Raw genomic sequence first — 17,852 nt, 5'->3', positions numbered from 1 at the left:
CAAATACAGAATGTGGCAGGGTTAAACATGTTTGCGGGCACCCAACCCAATTATTTATATATAAAACATCCAAAGAATTTTTTACACTCCAAAATAGTTTATTTCATTTCTTTCATATGCTTTTTCACAAATGATAATGATTTCTTTGATAGTAGTAAGGGAACTAGTTAAAAGAATTGAAAGATTGGTGGTAGAACACCTACTAGAGACCGAGATGAAACAATATTTAATGTAATTTAAGTAACCAATTTAAATAGGGACCTTCAAATGATCAGAGGAGGCCTTAAGCTGAAACGTGGTTATGATATGATTGTTTACTATTTGAATCACTGTGGAGCACATGGACCTGGATGTAGAAGAATTTATTAAGTAGACTTATTTTGCAGTTTTCTATTAAGATGATGGATCACGAAACAGAAAGTTTGATTGAAATATTTAATAAGGAAATGTTTACTCTTCTTATAGAATCATGTGGCAATTAGTAGAACGATAAACATGCTGGCAGATACACTAGACGAAAATCTGAGGCTTCATGACCTAACGAATGCTTATTTGATGTTTGAAGCACTAACTGAGCATTCATATTCTTTCTACTGCTATCTGTGTGGCTTCTATCCGACAACGATTGTGATGGACGGTATACGAAAGACTTGTTTTCGACATGCCGGTTGGTATAAGTATTAGTTATCCATATATATATATATATGATATAATTGTGTTCACACAAATTTTAAAAAGTCCCCTGATTTAGTCTAGGTCGGCTTTCACGTTTTTGTGATTATCGTTTTAAAGCATGCGGTTCGAAGAATAAATCCTTCACTTTATACAATTTGTCACACTTGATCCATTCTAGACAACCTTCTAGACAACCTTTTGCCTTACAGTTACGCAAATTTGATTGACTTCCTTTATTCTGTGTCACGTATATTCTTCTAACTTTGATATAACAAACCAAAGAAGGATATAATTACAAATCACTGCATATTACTAACTTGCTATACGTCCTTAATTAATATCATTACACACAATATTTCCTAAATGAAAATAACTATAAGATCTCCAACAATGTTCTCGAGATACAACATGAATTGGAGTAAAAGCTTTATATTTATTTATTTACACCATGCAGAAGAAATAGGTAGTAAAATAATAAAACAAAAGTATGTTTTTGGTTTCCCACCTTCATATTAAAATGTTGTTTAAATTCACTTGCAATGACATTTAAGGAACAAGTGAGTTGACAGAATAGTTATACACCAATACTCCAGTCGCAGATATTTTAATCATTCCCTTGAATATGTCTTTGCTTAATTTTTGAGGCTTAGCTTCTCAGACTTGCAGTAGAAATAATTTAACGATTTGATTGCATTGTCATGTCTGGTACAGTTTCAGATATGGTTGCACCGGCAGATTTTACAGAATTACCCGAAACAGTTGATATGGATTCATTTTGGAAGAAAGTGGAACAAGAGTTGATAAGTCCTGGAGTCAGACATGGTAAACATTTTCCCTTGTTAATCGTATGTATATTGATGAGGCAACTTAGTAAACGAGTGCAAATATGTCCCAAAAAAAAAACGAAATATAAAGGAATGCTGCCTCATTGCATTAAACCTGTCACTAATATGATAAAACCATGCAAATTGTGTATTAGATTTTTGTTGATGAAACACATTATTGAAATAAATATAAAAATAAGAAGATGTGGTATGGTAGCCAATGAGACAACTCTCCACCAAAAAGCAAATGACGTAGAAGGTTAGCAACTATATATAGGTCACCGTATGGCCTTCAACGATGAGTAAAACCCATACCGCAATGCATGCTATAAAAGGCTCTGAAATGACAAATGTAAAATAATTCAAACGAGAAAACTAAAGGCCTGATTTATGAACAAAACAATAAACAAAAAAACAAATATGATATACAGCAACAAACGACAACTACTGAATTACAGGCTCCTGGCTTGTGACAGGCACATACAAAATGTGGCGGGGTTAAACATGTTTGCGGACGACCCAAACCTACACTTATTCATTTGTTGACATGTTACAGGAAACCGACTAAATGAGATAGTGCCAAACTACGAATTTTGGGCACCTTGGATTGGAAATGAATCAAGACGAAGCAACCATGTCTTCAATACAGAAAGTTTAAAATGTCCAAGAAGACTTCACATTCCAGACGAGACTGAACCAGTTCCTGACGAAGTTTTAAAAAGTTTAAGGGATGAAAAGGTACACGTAATGCATTTTTATGCGAGTCATGTATACTTTTGTAATACACTTTACAGTATTTGTTCTGTCTTTTTCACATCCTACTAAGAGTTTTCAAATATTATCATATTTCCAGGGTAGGTTTCGGTGTATGTATTATTCCTGATACATGTAATACATAATTTAAAAGTAGTGTTCTGAATGTAATCAGAATCCACTTATAATATGGCAGCCAGTGAAGTGCATATTGGTTGTTGTTTTTAACTTATAATTTGTTTATGTAAGAAATGAAAGGAAACCCTTATATAACTACAATTTCAAATGATATAGTTCATAGATCAGATCAAATAAACGGTTTGAAGAAGAATCGCAACGACTAAAATTTGGGAGAAACACCCCTCCAATCTTAGGAACGATGGACAAAATATAATGGAACAAGGCAAATATAAACGCGTATTTAAAACAAATAATGAAACTAAATGTTTCCTTGAACCATACGAAACCGTTAGATCAAAAGTGTAAGCATGTCTAGCTCGACAACCCTCTATCACTACTTGGTCAATATTTTGAAAAATTCAGTTAATATGAATTATTGATCAAATATATGATAGTAATTTCTATGTAAAAGAGTCATTTTCAGCTTTTATACCGTATTGAAACGTTATATGTAAAATATATGTACGGCCAACGTCAATCATATATTCTTCTTTATTTGAAGGTTTCAAGAGTTCGACGTTTCTGCAAAGAATTGGGTATACCGGACAACGGTTCAATGATGGATCTAATCATCAGACTTCGTGAACATTCAATAAAACAGACTGATTATGACAGGGCATATGAGAAAATCTTTGGCACATCTGGTAAGTTTCATTGCGAAATCTTAGCGTTTTGAAAATGTTTATTTGGCTGAATTTTATTTAAAGATACAACAGAATAAAATTAAACGAGTAGAAAGTGATTTAATTTTAATTTTACAAGAAAAAAAATGGAACTCAGTCGGCCAATCATTCTTTCACATTGAATCAATATTCAAATGGCAGTTACAAATTTTTTTATGAGGGGGAGGAGGGTAAATAGGAATCAAAGTCATTCCGTCTGGATGTCTGCCTGCCCATATGCTCTGTAAGCGCAACTTTACGACTGGGCGGACAGTGGTGACATTTTACACAGTTAGACAACATCACATGAGTTTGCATACATACGAAAGCCCGTTTATGACCACCAAAAAATATACCACGAAATTTAAAAAACTTCTGATCACGAATTGAAATCGTTATCATGAATTGTACAATTCGTTATCACGCATTAAATAAGTGATAACGAATTTGTGGAATTAGATATTACATATTGTTGTAATTTGTGATCACAGATTATATACGTTATCATATATTTTTGTAATTTGTGATAAAATATTTGTAGAACACTACGTTAAAACAAATTTTGGAATTCTTTATGACGGATTTAATCCGAAAATCTGTGATAACGGTTTTATTTCATGATCACGAATTACCAAAATCTGTGATAACTATTTCAAGGGATTCGTTAATTTCTGGAAATGCTCAATGTCATTCGTGAAATCTGTAAGGACAATATAGTCTTTAATGCCGAATGATTATTACAATGAAAGACAATAGCGGCATTGATCACATGTATATAGAATGAATTTGTAACTATAAATTAAGAGTAGAATCCTACCGTGCAACTTGTTTTAAATTGACTAAAAATTCTGCAAAAAATGTTCATATACCAATACGAAAAGAAGGGTGATAAAATTTTCTTTTTAAAGTGTCAATCTGCCTAAGAATCAGGCAGTGGTGAAAACATGACAAACAAAAAACCACGCAAGTTTACATTAATTTATGTTCAAAATGTATAATGGTGCATGAAAATAACATTCGTTTCCATTTCCTGTTCTGGTATTTCAAGATATAATTTGGTTGAAATGCACTAGAAATTAACAATTAAGGGGAGCTAATTCCGTAATTTGCTATCATTCTAACCAAAAGTTATTTAGAGATTTCTTAAATTACCAGACACAGAGAAACGAAAGACCTACCATTTCTAACTCAGGATGAGGGTAACTTCAAAACAGGATGGTTAGGTCGGTGGGTTTTTTTTGGTCATGTTTTGAAATTCTCCTAAATTGCCTGATTCTTACAAAGACTGGCACTTTAAAAAAATACATGAATAAAATTGAGAATGGAAATGGGGAATGTGTCAAAGAGACAACAACCCGACCATAGAGCAGACAACAGCCGAAGGCCACCAATGGGTCTTCAATGCAGCGAGAAACTCCCGCACCCGGAGGCGTCCTTCAGCGGGCCCCTAAACAAATATGTATACTAGTTCAGTGATAATGGACGTCATACTAAACTCCAAATTATACACAAGAAACTAAAATTTAAAATGATACAAGACTAACAAAGGCCAGAGGCTCCTGACTTGGGACAGGCGCAAAAATGCGGCGGGGTTAAACATGTTTTTTGAGATCTCAACCCTCCCCCTATACCTCTAGCCAATGTAAAAAAACAAACGTACAACAGTACGCACAGTAAAACTCAGTTTAAGAGAAGTCCGAGTCCGATGTCAGAATTGGAAACAAAAGAAAATAAACAAAATGACAATAATACATAAATAACAACAGACTACTAGCAGTTACTGACATGCCAGCTCCAGACCTCAATTAAACTGATTGAAAGATTATGTCTTCATCATATGAATATCAGGCACAATCCCTCCTGTTACGGGTTTAGTATTATACCATCATAAAATATATGAGAAGAACATAACACGTGTCATGCCAACAACTGGTTTTAGAATAAATATGTTTAATAATGTATGCTAGTTTAATTTTGATCCTGGTATCTATGATGAGCTTATTTTGATAACTTAATTTGAAGATTTAAAGATATCAAATGGAGTTTATGTTATATTGCAAACAATGTTATTACTAATATAAAATAAGAAGATTAAGTATGGATGCCAATGAGACAACTATCTACCAGAGACCAAGTGACGTAGATGTTAACAACTATATATCACCGTAGGGCCTCATCCATATTCACCAACCATATCGCAAGCTATAAAAAAACGCCCCGACATGTCGAAATGTAAAACAATTGAAACGAGTAGACCAACGGCCTGATTTATATACAAAACAACAAACGAATAACAGTAACAAACGAAAAACAGCAATAAACGAAAAACAATTATGATATACAGCAACAAACGAAAAACAATTATGATAAACAGCAACAAACGACAACATCTCAATTACAGGTTTCTGTATTGGGACAGGCACATACATATGGTGGGGTTAATCATGTTTACGGGCGCCTAACAACATCCTCCTAACCTAGGACAGTGGTGTAACAGGACAACATAAAATCAGTTGAAATGGGCTTAACGTATCAGATCGATACATAGCAAAAATAAAAAATAAATTTATTTTTTAAATTCAGGTGGATGGCTTATTGCTGCCTGTCCTCATTCTGTGGTTTATGCAGCGAAGAATCTCCTCAGAGGTGAAAGTCCGAGAGATTTCGTCGATTTGATGAGATCATTCAAACATCGACCGAACATCTTGATATCGGATATAGCCAACAGAGTAGCTGCCAGCGGAAATAAAATCACCCGCATGTTTTATCCATTTGAGGGACGTGTGGCAGAAAACACCAACGAAAACTTAGAAAAGGCTAAAAGTGGGCTGTTTACTTGGGAATTGGGGTGCCTTAATGAGATCGGGCCAGAAACAACAGTCAACCAGTCAATAAGCAATGAAAAAAATCCAACATCCGGGTCATCGGAACACTATAGCTTATTTGACTGGTTCCACGAAGATAATACCAAGGATGTTAAGGAAATTCTGAGAAAGGTATCTTTAGTGGAAGGATTAGGGTCATTTACCAACTCCCAAGTTGTTGAACAGTTTTTCAACAGCATGAGAAGAGATCTTTATTTCCTAAACGAGATGTCTCCAGCTGTTCATGTTTTCATCTGTCGCCTCATGTTGCAATTCCACAATGAGAAATAGAACAACTTAATAAAAAAGCAACAGAGTAAGTTATTTCCAACAGAGATGTCTTTAAACCAGTTAGGTCAGTTATGTCAGCAGTTTGGAGACGACATCAATGGTATACAAACATCAATTGTTGAGAATTTGGAAATGCGAGAAGATCATGGATCAGGAAACGTTGGTCAGCCATCAGATGTCACCACACAGAATACTTGCCCTACAGCTACTAGTATGACTGATAGATCACCTTGCGCAGTTCCTTTACATTTTCAGGAGCTATCGCAAATACAGAGCGCACTAAACTCGTCAGCCAGGGAGAATTATTCGATCTATTCCTCTTTAATGCTGTCTACTTTTGAGGAAAAAATAAGAGAGCTCACAAACACCTGGGACAACCTTTCTGACGAAGAAAGACAGCTATATCACTGAACATGGACTATGTATCAAATGTTCTCTTTAAATGTCCATCGGAGAGAAGACTGTCAGAAGTGTCAAGCATTTTTGTTGCAGGATCGTATATACAGTGGCAGGGACCTACAAATTACTGTGGTTTGTGTGCAGTAAATAACATCATTGGTTCAAGCCCTGACGGAATATTTCCTGTATTAATAGCGGACATGGATTACATCGCAGATGAACTGTGGCTGAATATGGCTGGAGATCCCATAGTTCCGCTAACGTTTCCGATACCTGCACTTCGTGACAGAGAGGGATTTTATAGTGGAGAAGTCATCATCCAAACTCTCGAGAGGCGGTCATATTCGACGACAAGACTGCAACATGATGTCCTTTCTTCCACAGAAGATAATGAAATCATAAACAATCTGATGTCCTTCGAAGAAATAAAGGGATTGATAATTAGAAAGTTTAACGAAGCACATTGGATTTCAATTCCAATAATCAACGATCAATTTATCTTCATAGATCCGAAAGTGAAAGCACAACGTACACTTCCATCAAGCGATGTATGTCAATTAATAAGGAGCCATTGTTTTCACCCTGGAGCAGTTTACATTGTGCAGGTAAAATATGACCAAAAAAGTCCCGCTTATCAGATACTAGTATAGAGTATTTAGCTACTACTGATTTCATAGTCAACTAAAAAATTACCCACATATGCAAAGTCCAATCTGATTGAAACCCAGATCCTTCGTCCACGCTTCGTTTACAAGCCAATCGTGGACATAGGATATGTACTTTTATTAGATTGTGCAAAGTCTATCCATGCATATAATACTCGCCAAAACGTGTAAAATATTTAAGGAAAATGTCACAATAAGTTAAGAGACAAGCAGGCAAGCCAAAATCCAACACAATAGTGTTACTTGTTATGAAGGAGAAGAAGAAGAAAACAAATGAAAGTGTGTTCAAATACATCCGACCCTCGTTCATATCTTTTGATCCAGAATACATATATAATTTACATCACATGTAGAAGTTGACTTCCTCGCCATCTGTTCTTAATTGCATTGGAAATAATAATTTAAGTCACCTTTTTACATATTATCATCAGCACCATTAAGGTGTATTAACGAAAAAAATTAAAAGGAACAGCAATACACGGTTTTATATAGAACTAAAGATATATTTGTTAAAGATGGTTATTGGTTTTTGACATTTGATATAAAAAAAAATTGTCCTTATAATCTTCTTTCAAAAGTACGATCATTTACAACGATTCCTAATAAAAATAAGACAAAAACGGATTTAGTTTTTCAAAAGTCTCTTGCTGCGTTTAGGGTATAGAGTAAAGTACACTATGATATGTTGAATTAAATTGTGAAAGACATGGTGAAACCAGAAACAACAAAAGAATTTTTTATAACTGTTGTCGGACACTTTTAAATATTAAATCAAATTTAAAAAATAACGTCAAATGTATACATTTTCTGTTACAATTTAAGACACGTATGTTTTAATTCTTGAAATATTTCACAGAAGGACACTTGTCAAACTGGTACAGATGGCATCGACGAAAAAATTGGTAGTACAGATGTAGAAGAAAATTATGAAGAGGGGATCATTCAGAATGAGGTTACAACGGTAATTATTAAACCATTCACATATCATTAAAACCCATTGTGTCAGGGTTCAATTTGTTTTCATATGAAAATGGTTGGTCTATAAATCGTAAGGATGTTTAGAAATGCTATAAATCCATTTAATTTTATCTTGAACATCGTTAACCCGCAAATAAATTTTTTTTTAAATCAGCATTAAAAAGTAGTTATCATTTTTAAATATGTTTGAAGCCCGGTTGTCACTATCAAAGTTAAAATGGTAAAAGTTGTCTTTGACGAGGTAAACTTGGTCCAAGTCATCTGTTGTCACTATCAAAGTTTTTGATCAAAAACTTGGTCTCTAAAAACTTTGACCAGGTAAACTTGGTCCAAGTCATCGGTTGTCACTATCAAAAGTTTTTCATCTTTGGTCAAAGAAAAGACTACACTGTGATTGGATAATTCCCTTAGAAAATAGGATTAGATTCTATTCCATACAAGTCCGTCCAAGTTTTTGATCAAAGTTTTCTTTGACGGTTGTCACTATAAAACAATCCATCACTGTGACCAAGAAAACTTGTACAAGAAAACTTTGATAGTGACAACGGGCCTTTAGAACATTTTCTCTATGCTTTCAACACTTTACAAAAATTAATAATGATCACGGATCCGATAATTATGTCATTTTTAGTACTTAATATCTTAAAAGAAATCGAATTTCAGCATGGCGATTCTAAAGATGGATAAGGAGTTATGTTTTAAAAAATATACGATTATTACCCCCTTTGAATTGTTAAAACCACGGTGAACAATCCCAAAGTTAATGAAACCAAGTTGAATTTAAAAATAGAAATAATATATATCGAAAGAATTTTGCAACAACCTTTCCAATATGTCTATAAGTTGATGTCAAATTGTCAATGATAGCTTAAGACATTTCTGTTGAAGACATGATAAAATATGGCAAATTGTACATGTTTCGCTAAATTTTACATCGAAGGTTTGAGTGTTTAATAGTCTTTTGCTGAATTTCCAGTGAAGAATATTTCTCGTGAATTTTCAGGACGAGCATTATAAATACGTTGTAAACCAATATAAAAAAGAGCATAATGAGTTTGAGGTCCTATTGTTTTGCAATAAAAAATCTTCCGAGCAATAATATTTGGTATTCTTTTTGTCAAATCCATTCGCATTATTCCATCTTAAATAGTAAGTTCCATAGCTCCCTCTTAGTTTATCATGTTTGAAAGAATGCTTTTTCTCGTTAAAAAAAAGTCCAAAGACTTTTGGAACTGGCCACAGGAAAAACTTTATGAATATGTATATGACGCGAAACATTTACAGTATAATTTATAGTTTGTAAAGTTAAGGGGCGTGGAAATTCTTGTCGCGTGCGCGACTCGAATATTTCCTCGCCCATGTCTTGTTAATCAGTTACAAATCCTAAATCAAACTGTTTAAATTAATATACTAGTAACTTGGAATTTCTATTGTATTTTGAAAGAGAAAATAGCAGAAGTTAGTACAGTTTGAAAATTCTAAGAATTTCTTTTAATAAATAATGTTTAAATGATTTGATGTACTAAGTTATTTTTAAAAGTTAAAAGTGTTAAAAATATTAAAACCATCAAATAATTGTCCAATTCAATTAGGAATATAACTTTTCCATGTAATGATTCCAGATTGTATGCAATTTGATATGTTACGCCATTTGTTAGATGACTTATTCCGTTTATTCGATTACTGACGATCGCAGTCGTTGGCAAATCAAACACAGTACTGCTATTCCTTAAGTGTTTTAGATAGTCTTTCATTCGGTTCTGCTAGTCTTAATTGTTGATGAACATGATATACACTTGGGGCATGATTTTATAAACACAAATTATAAGATTAAAGCTGACATGTATTTTATTGGTATCTTTCATGTTAGGACAATACAACGGAAGACATAGAAGAACAAACCAGTGATGGAAATGACAATGGAACAAAAGATCTGACTAACAGTGAAAATACAATGGTAATCATTACTTAATATACTTGAATTTAAAAAGATATATGTTGGATAGTTGTATCATCATACCACATCTCCTTATTTTTATATCCCGGTCTCTCGTCTTATTAGACATATTTACCATGTTTACGATGATATAAATCACACAATCCTTTTACGTACATTTTATATGATTACCAGTTTAGTCCATTTTTTTTATAAATAAAAATCTATCACTAAACATACGTTTGGAATAGCGTGGTTGCTTTTCCCTAACTTTCCTTCCTCAAAATTATAACCCAACAATCTCAGTGGTCTCGTGGTTGCGTGCTCGCCTCTGGCTCAATGTTGTGGGTTAAATTTCCGACATTTCCTGCTTTCCTGCTATGCACGCGGCATTTAGGAGTAAAGTTGGCTCGGATTCAGAATAATGTGTGCAGCAACTGTGACATGTATTCCTGCGGATAATCATTGTTATCTTGTGAAGAAGCAAGCCTTCAAGTAAAATACGGCTATTCAACAAGGCATAGTCTATATTTATTTGTAAGTTGCATGATGTATTTGTCACTTGACGTTAACTACCAATCAATTATCAGTTATATATTATGATTCCTTCTGGAGTCGTGAAATTCGTTACGAAAGAAGTTGTAATCACGGAAAAAATATTTAGAGTGAGAAAACTTACTTTTACTGGAATGATAAACACAGATTGCGAACAGTTATCTTCACTTAGAATTAAGCACAGTCTACATATAGCATCTGAACTATAAGAGTTTATAATTAACAAACTGTCCTTATTTCAGGTGAAACGTAATTACGAATTAAGGAAGAAACCACCAAAGGTAAATGATTATATACTTAGCACACATAATATACGGGCGACCTACATTTGCGCGAATTTGAATTTTGACTGGTATTACGTTTGCGCGAATTTACCTGCAATTTACATGAGTTTTATCTGTGTTTAATACTGAAAATAACCTGAATTTTACAACAGCTTTTTTAATGATTAATCATATTGATAAATACATATTATTTTATTCGTTTATGTATTAGATACACCTATGAGGGCGTTAGCCCGATTGGGTGTATCTAATTTACACCAAGATATTATTATCAATGCAGAATGATAGTTTTCAATAATTTAGGAGGGGGGTCTTTCAGCGATTTGACCATATGTTATTGAAAAGCATGACAAATGTAGGATATCCAATTTCATTTAACGACATCTTGGTGTAAATTAACATGTAAAAGCAAAGTCTTGAATAAAACACAGTGTGTATGTTCTCGACAAGAACAATCTATAAGTCAGTCTTCGGAGCGATTTAGGATTACATGAATGTGAAATTTCTCCAGAATGAAATTAAAAAAAAATTGTTCAATGGTGAACTGAATGTTGACTTATGTCCTTGTCTGTGCGTATCGTTTCAAATGAGCAGTGGTATCGCTTCCGCTTATTTAAAAGTCAACTAAACTTTCGCTATAACCAGTACTATTTATTCTCTTTCTAATTGAAGTTCGTTAGTTTCATGATTGTGCTTGTTTGTTGGCCTAACAAAACTTTACATTCGCGATAAGATTTTATTCTACATTTGCATATTTTCTATGGTGCATCTCCTTGAAATTTCTTCATTTTCTACTCTATATCTTCACGAAAAGTATATTCATCGAATATCAAGTATTTTTCCCCCTTTGTTTGTCTCAGAGATGGTATTCCTATCTTCAATTCGATTTTCAAATTATCATCTCAGTTATTTTTTTAAAATTTTAATCTATTTTGTTTTATTTCAGAATTCATCATATTTGACTTAAAGCTTTTCAATAATTTTTTTAAAGAAACTTTAATTAATCTAGGCAAAAGTAGTAGGAGTTTCCAACAGGTAAATTTCACGGAAACGTGGATATTTTTTCGCGCAAACGTGGATATTTTTTCGCGCAAACGTAACGCGCCGTAATATACAAAACAATGATACGCCATAGAAAAATATGGTACGAGTTCATTTCAATTGAAGGCAGACACAATGCAACAAACTATAAAAAAAACTATGTCGAAACTAATATTATCTAATATAGTTATGTATACTACGGAAGCCGATAAGGGCCATTAAAAAAAAAAATTATGTCGTAATTACGACATAGCATGTCGTAATTTCGACATAACATGTCGTTATAACGACATCGCTATGTCGTAATTTCGACATAACATGTCGTTATTACGACATCACTATGTCGTAATAACGACATAGCTATGTCGTAATAACGACATCGCTATATATATATAAAAGAATATGTATTATGATTGCCAAGAGACTTAATGACACAGAAATTAACAACTATAGGTCATCATAATGGCCTCAATAATGAAAAAAGCCCCCGCATAGTCAGCTATAAAAGAGGGACGAAAGATACCAGAGGGAGAGTCCCCGACATGACAGCTGTTTAATAATTTAATTCAAACGAATGAAAATAACGGTTTTAATAATGTACAAACAAAGACCGAAAAACGAATATGTAACACAGCAAACAAATGACAACCACTGAATTACAGACTCCTGACCGCTATGTGATAATAACGGCAACCTTATAGTTTAACTTTTCACTTTTTGATGCGATAGGCATTTCAAAATGGTTGTCAGTAAAGGCAAAGTTTGAAGCGGAAACAAATTCATCTTTTTTTTTTAGAATAATGAACACTATATGCAATCAAGCTTAATTAAAGTTATTCACTTGCACCTCAGACTTGCACATACTAGAACTTTATTTATAATCAAGTCAAATGAGACCCAGTTGAATAGGGGAGCAATTCAAGCTCCTTGGAGCCTCTAATTATGTTTGGCATGTACAGATTTGTGTAAATTATGAAGTCCTGCATTTCCATTGCAGGTTCTGAATAAGATGAATTTTAAGCTTTTCCCAATAAAGACTATGTTAAACTTTGGACTCATAGTGCTCAGACCCACGGATCTCTGTACCTTCATTTGTACACACTTGAATCTTAATGTACAGTAACTACTGAGGCTTGATGCAAATTATTACTGCATTGCTATTGTTGGTTCTTAATGAGATTCTTCAAGCGTCCTCCCCATTGAAGCCCTATTAAAACTTTGTACCCCAAGTTCTTTTAACCACTGTTTCCCAGGGCAACTATTCCTACAAACTTAAGGGGAGGGTTAGGATTCCGCTTACATTTTTAACCCCGCCACATTCTTTATGTATGTGTATGTCCCAAGTCTTTAATTTACATATTTGTTTTTCGTTTATTTTTGTACATAAAATAGGCCGCTAGTTTTTCTCGTTTGAATTGTATTACATTTGTCATTTCGGGGCCTTTTATGGCTGACTATGCGGTATGGGCTGTGATCATTGTTGAAGGCCGTACGGTGACTTTAATTGTAAATTTCTGTGCCATTTGGTTTCTTGTTGAGAGTTGCGTTTTTGAACAAACCAGCGTATCACAAGGCCTTGATAACCTCTGTAGGCCCCAAATAAGACGAAAAAAAAAACATCAAAATTGGAGAGAAAACGGAAAAAAATTGTTTCTAACCTCAGGGATATTAACCCTTGGCTATCTTAGATTTAATGCAATCAGTATGCATCAGCATCAGGGTACAGCTCATTTGCATATCATTTGCATATTTTTACAAATACTCGAAATTTAGACAATTTCTGATAACAATTCAGCATGCCAAGGGTTAATATCCCTGAGGTTAGAAACCATTTATTTTCTGTTTTCTCTCCAATTTTGATGTTTTTTCGTCTTATTTGGGGCCTACAGAGGTTATCAAGGCTTTGGGATACGCTGGTTTGTTCAAAAACGCAACTCTCAACAAGAAACCAAATGACACAGAAATTAACAATTATAGGTCACCGTACGGCCTTCAACAATGATCACAGCCCATACCGCATAGTCAGCTATAAAAGGCCCCGAAATGACAAATGTAATACAATTCAAACGAGAAAAAACTAGCGGCCTATTCTATGTACAAAAATAAACGAAAAACAAATATGTAAATTAAAGACTTGGGACAGACACATACATTAAGAATGTGGCGGGGTTAAACATGTTAGCGGGATCCCAAACCTCCCTCTAAGTTTGTAGGAATAGTTGTCCTGGGGAACAGTGGTTAAAAGAACTTGGGGTACAAAGTTTTAATAGGGCTTCAATGGGGAGGACGCTTGAAGAATCTCATTAAGAACCAACAATAGCAATACAGTTATAATTTGCTTCAAGCCTCAGTAGTTCATTAAGATTCAAGTGTGTACAAATGAAGGTACAGAGATCCGTGGGTCTGAGCACTATGAGTCTAAAGTTTAACATAGTCTTTATTGGGAAAAGCTTAAAATTCATCTTATTCAGAACCTGCAATGCCAAACATAATTAGAGGATCCAGGGAGCTTGAATTGCTCCCCTATTCAACTGGGTCTCATTTGACTTGATTATAAATAAAGTTCTAGTATGTGCAAGTCTGAGGTGCTAGTGAATAACTTTAATTAAGCTTGATTGCATAAAGTGTTCAATATTCTAAAAAAAAAAAGATGAATTTGTTTACGATACAAGCTTTGCCTTTACTGGCGACCATTTTGAAATTCCTATCGCTTCAAAAAGTGAAAAGTTAAACTATAAGGTTGTCGTTATTATCAGATAGCGGTCAGGAGTCTGTAATTCAGTGGTTGTCATTTGTTGCTGTGTTACATATTCGTGTTTCGGTCTTTGTTTGTACATTATTAAAACCGTTATTTTCACTCGTTTGAATTAAATTGTTAAACAGCTGTCATTTCGGGGACTCTCCCTCTGGTATCTTTCGTCCCTCTTTCATAGCTGACTATGCGGGGGCTTTTCTCATTATTGAGGGCATTATGATGACCTATAGTTGCTTATTTCTGTGTCATTTAGTCTCTTGGAAATCATAAAACATATTCTTTTATATATATAGCGATGTCGTTTTTACGACATAGCTATGTCGTAATTACGACATAGCTATAGTGATGTCGTAATTACGACTTGTTATGTCGAAATTACGACATAGCGATGTCGTTATAACGACATGTTATGTCGAAATTACGACATAGCGATGTCGTTATAACGACATGCTATGTCGAAATTACGACATAGCTATAGTGATGTCGTAATTACGACTTGTTATGTCGAAATTACGACATATCGATGTCGTTATAACGACATGTTATGTCGAAATTACGACATAGCGATGTCGTTATAACGACATGTTATGTCGAAATTACGACATAGCGATGTCGTTTAAACGACATGTTATGTCGTTTTAACGACATGTTATGTCGAAATTACGACATAGTGATGTCGTTATTACGACATGTTATGTCGTAATTACGACATAACATTTTTTTTTTGAATGGCCCTTATCGGCTTCCGTAGTATACAATAGACGGAATCTCATTTCCAATTTATGCTTCACAGAAAAGAAGGAAGAGTTTTTGGTATGAATACGACCAGAAGAAGATTGCCAAGAGATTGCCATGTTATGTAAGTGTCAATCATTGATATATCTCTAATTACTCACAGAACACTTACCAAAAAGTTGGTAATTGTTCAAAAAGTATATATTTTACCTGCTGGCAGAATTTCTATAAATTTTCAAAAAAGATAAATTTCAACATTACTCTTTGAAAATTAGAAAAGAAATTGACAGCGGCAACTCTTCAACTACAGTACTGTTATTCCTTAATTTGACAAATATCGATATCATCACGGATGGCTGATACAGCACGATTGCCATTGATTGTATTACACATACAATTTACTTAACTACTAAGTATAAAATAAACAGTTGTATTATCTGCTGCCAGCTGTGTATTTCTTGTAATGATAATTTATAGCTTGAAACAAGACTTGTTCGGTTTGTATTTTTGCATAGAAACTCTGTACGATTTTTTTCTGAGCATTCCAAAAGATCGCCTTCCTGTAACATTTATAAAAATGCTGTATAGATCTTTTATGAAGTACAACTATAGGTATTACAGTATAGGACGGCATAACTTCATCTCAGTGGATTAAACACTTCGAGCTTGCTTTCGACAATTGCGAGTATTCTTTGATATAGTTTACATCAGCATTGATTTGTTAGTAGTTATGGATTTTTTTATTGTTATTAATTTTCATGAATTATAAGAGTAAACCGCAAAGAGCTTTATGTATGCACAAAAAAATGTAAAAACGTTAATACTTTGAATTGTTATATAATTAGTCTGTGGAAGACAATCTTAGAAATACAGATGAGGATGACGATCCACAAATTGATGAAGAGGACAGTATAAAAGGTAACATACTAGTATTCAAAAATATATTGTACAAAAATATTGTCTTCACATGAAAGTTCTATAAGTAAAATAAAAAAGACTTTACAGTAGGTTGCAAAACGATTGAAGTCCATCTACCAAAAACTAGGAATTTCTATCGTACGAACAAAGGGAGATGTGGGGTATATTTCAATGAAGAGACAAAGCTAAAAGTCAATCCGATTGTTGGTTAATTTTTGGGTAGGTACAGTATTTAAGTAAGTAAGAATTTCAATATAAGGAGTATCAATCAATGTATATTCACTGTAATAAGGCAAAGCAGGCATGTTGTTTTCTTGCAAAGTAAACAAGAATTCTGCTTACTGGTGTCACGGGAACAGGGAGGGGCTCTCAAACTATTTTTTTTTAAATACAGACGTGAAGCTTTGGTTTACCCTCGCTCCTTCAAATATTAAAAAACTTTATGAATTCCCACCCATATATCTATTTCACGGAATAAAATCATTACACTTTCAAATCTAGAATTATCTACTTTGAAGAGAATTTCGCATTTAAAAGCAAATCTTTAAAAGTGCATATATTTCTCAGTTGTCATATGTACAATCTGTGATATCTTAATTATACCCCACGCAACGAGTTGCGGAGGGTATAATGTTTTTAACCCGTCCGTCTGTCCGTCCGTCTGTCTGTCTGTCCGTCAGTCCGTCAGTCCTATTTCTTGTCATCGCAACTCCTCTCAAACCACACAACAGAATTTCACGAAACCTTTTTAGATAATAAGGACATACTATGTAGTTATGCATATTGACAGGAAATTACGATTCATTTTTTTTTCTAGGAGTTACGCCCCTTTGAACTTATTTGCCCAATATACTACTGCAACCTTTTGTCATCGCAACTCCTCTCAAACCACAAATTTCATGAACCTTTTCAGATAATAAGGACATACTACGTAGATGTGCATATCGACAGGAAATTACGATTCAATTTTTTTTCTAGGAGTTACGCCCCTTTGAACTTATTTGCACAATATACTACTGCAACCTTTTGTCATCGCAACTCCTCTCAAACCACAAAACAGAATTTCATGAAACCTTTTCAGATAATAAAGACATACTACGTAGATGTGCATATCGACAGGAAATTACGATTCATTTTTTTTCCAGGAGTTACGCCCCTTTTAACTTATTTGCCCAATATACTACTGCAACCTTTTGTCATCGCAACTCCTCTCAAACCACACAACAGAATTTCATGAAACTGTGTAGATAATAAGGACATACTATGTAGATGTGCATATTTACAGGAAATTATGATTCAATTTTTTTTTCTGATACAATTTTTTTTTCTTACACTTA

The sequence above is a fragment of the Mytilus californianus genome, unplaced genomic scaffold, assembly GCF_021869535.1.
Source record: "Mytilus californianus isolate M0D057914Y unplaced genomic scaffold, xbMytCali1.0.p SCAF_6, whole genome shotgun sequence".
Lineage (NCBI taxonomy): Eukaryota > Metazoa > Mollusca > Bivalvia > Mytilida > Mytilidae > Mytilus > Mytilus californianus.
The sequence above is the reverse complement of the archived record's forward strand: the minus strand, read 5'-3'. Positions refer to the sequence as shown.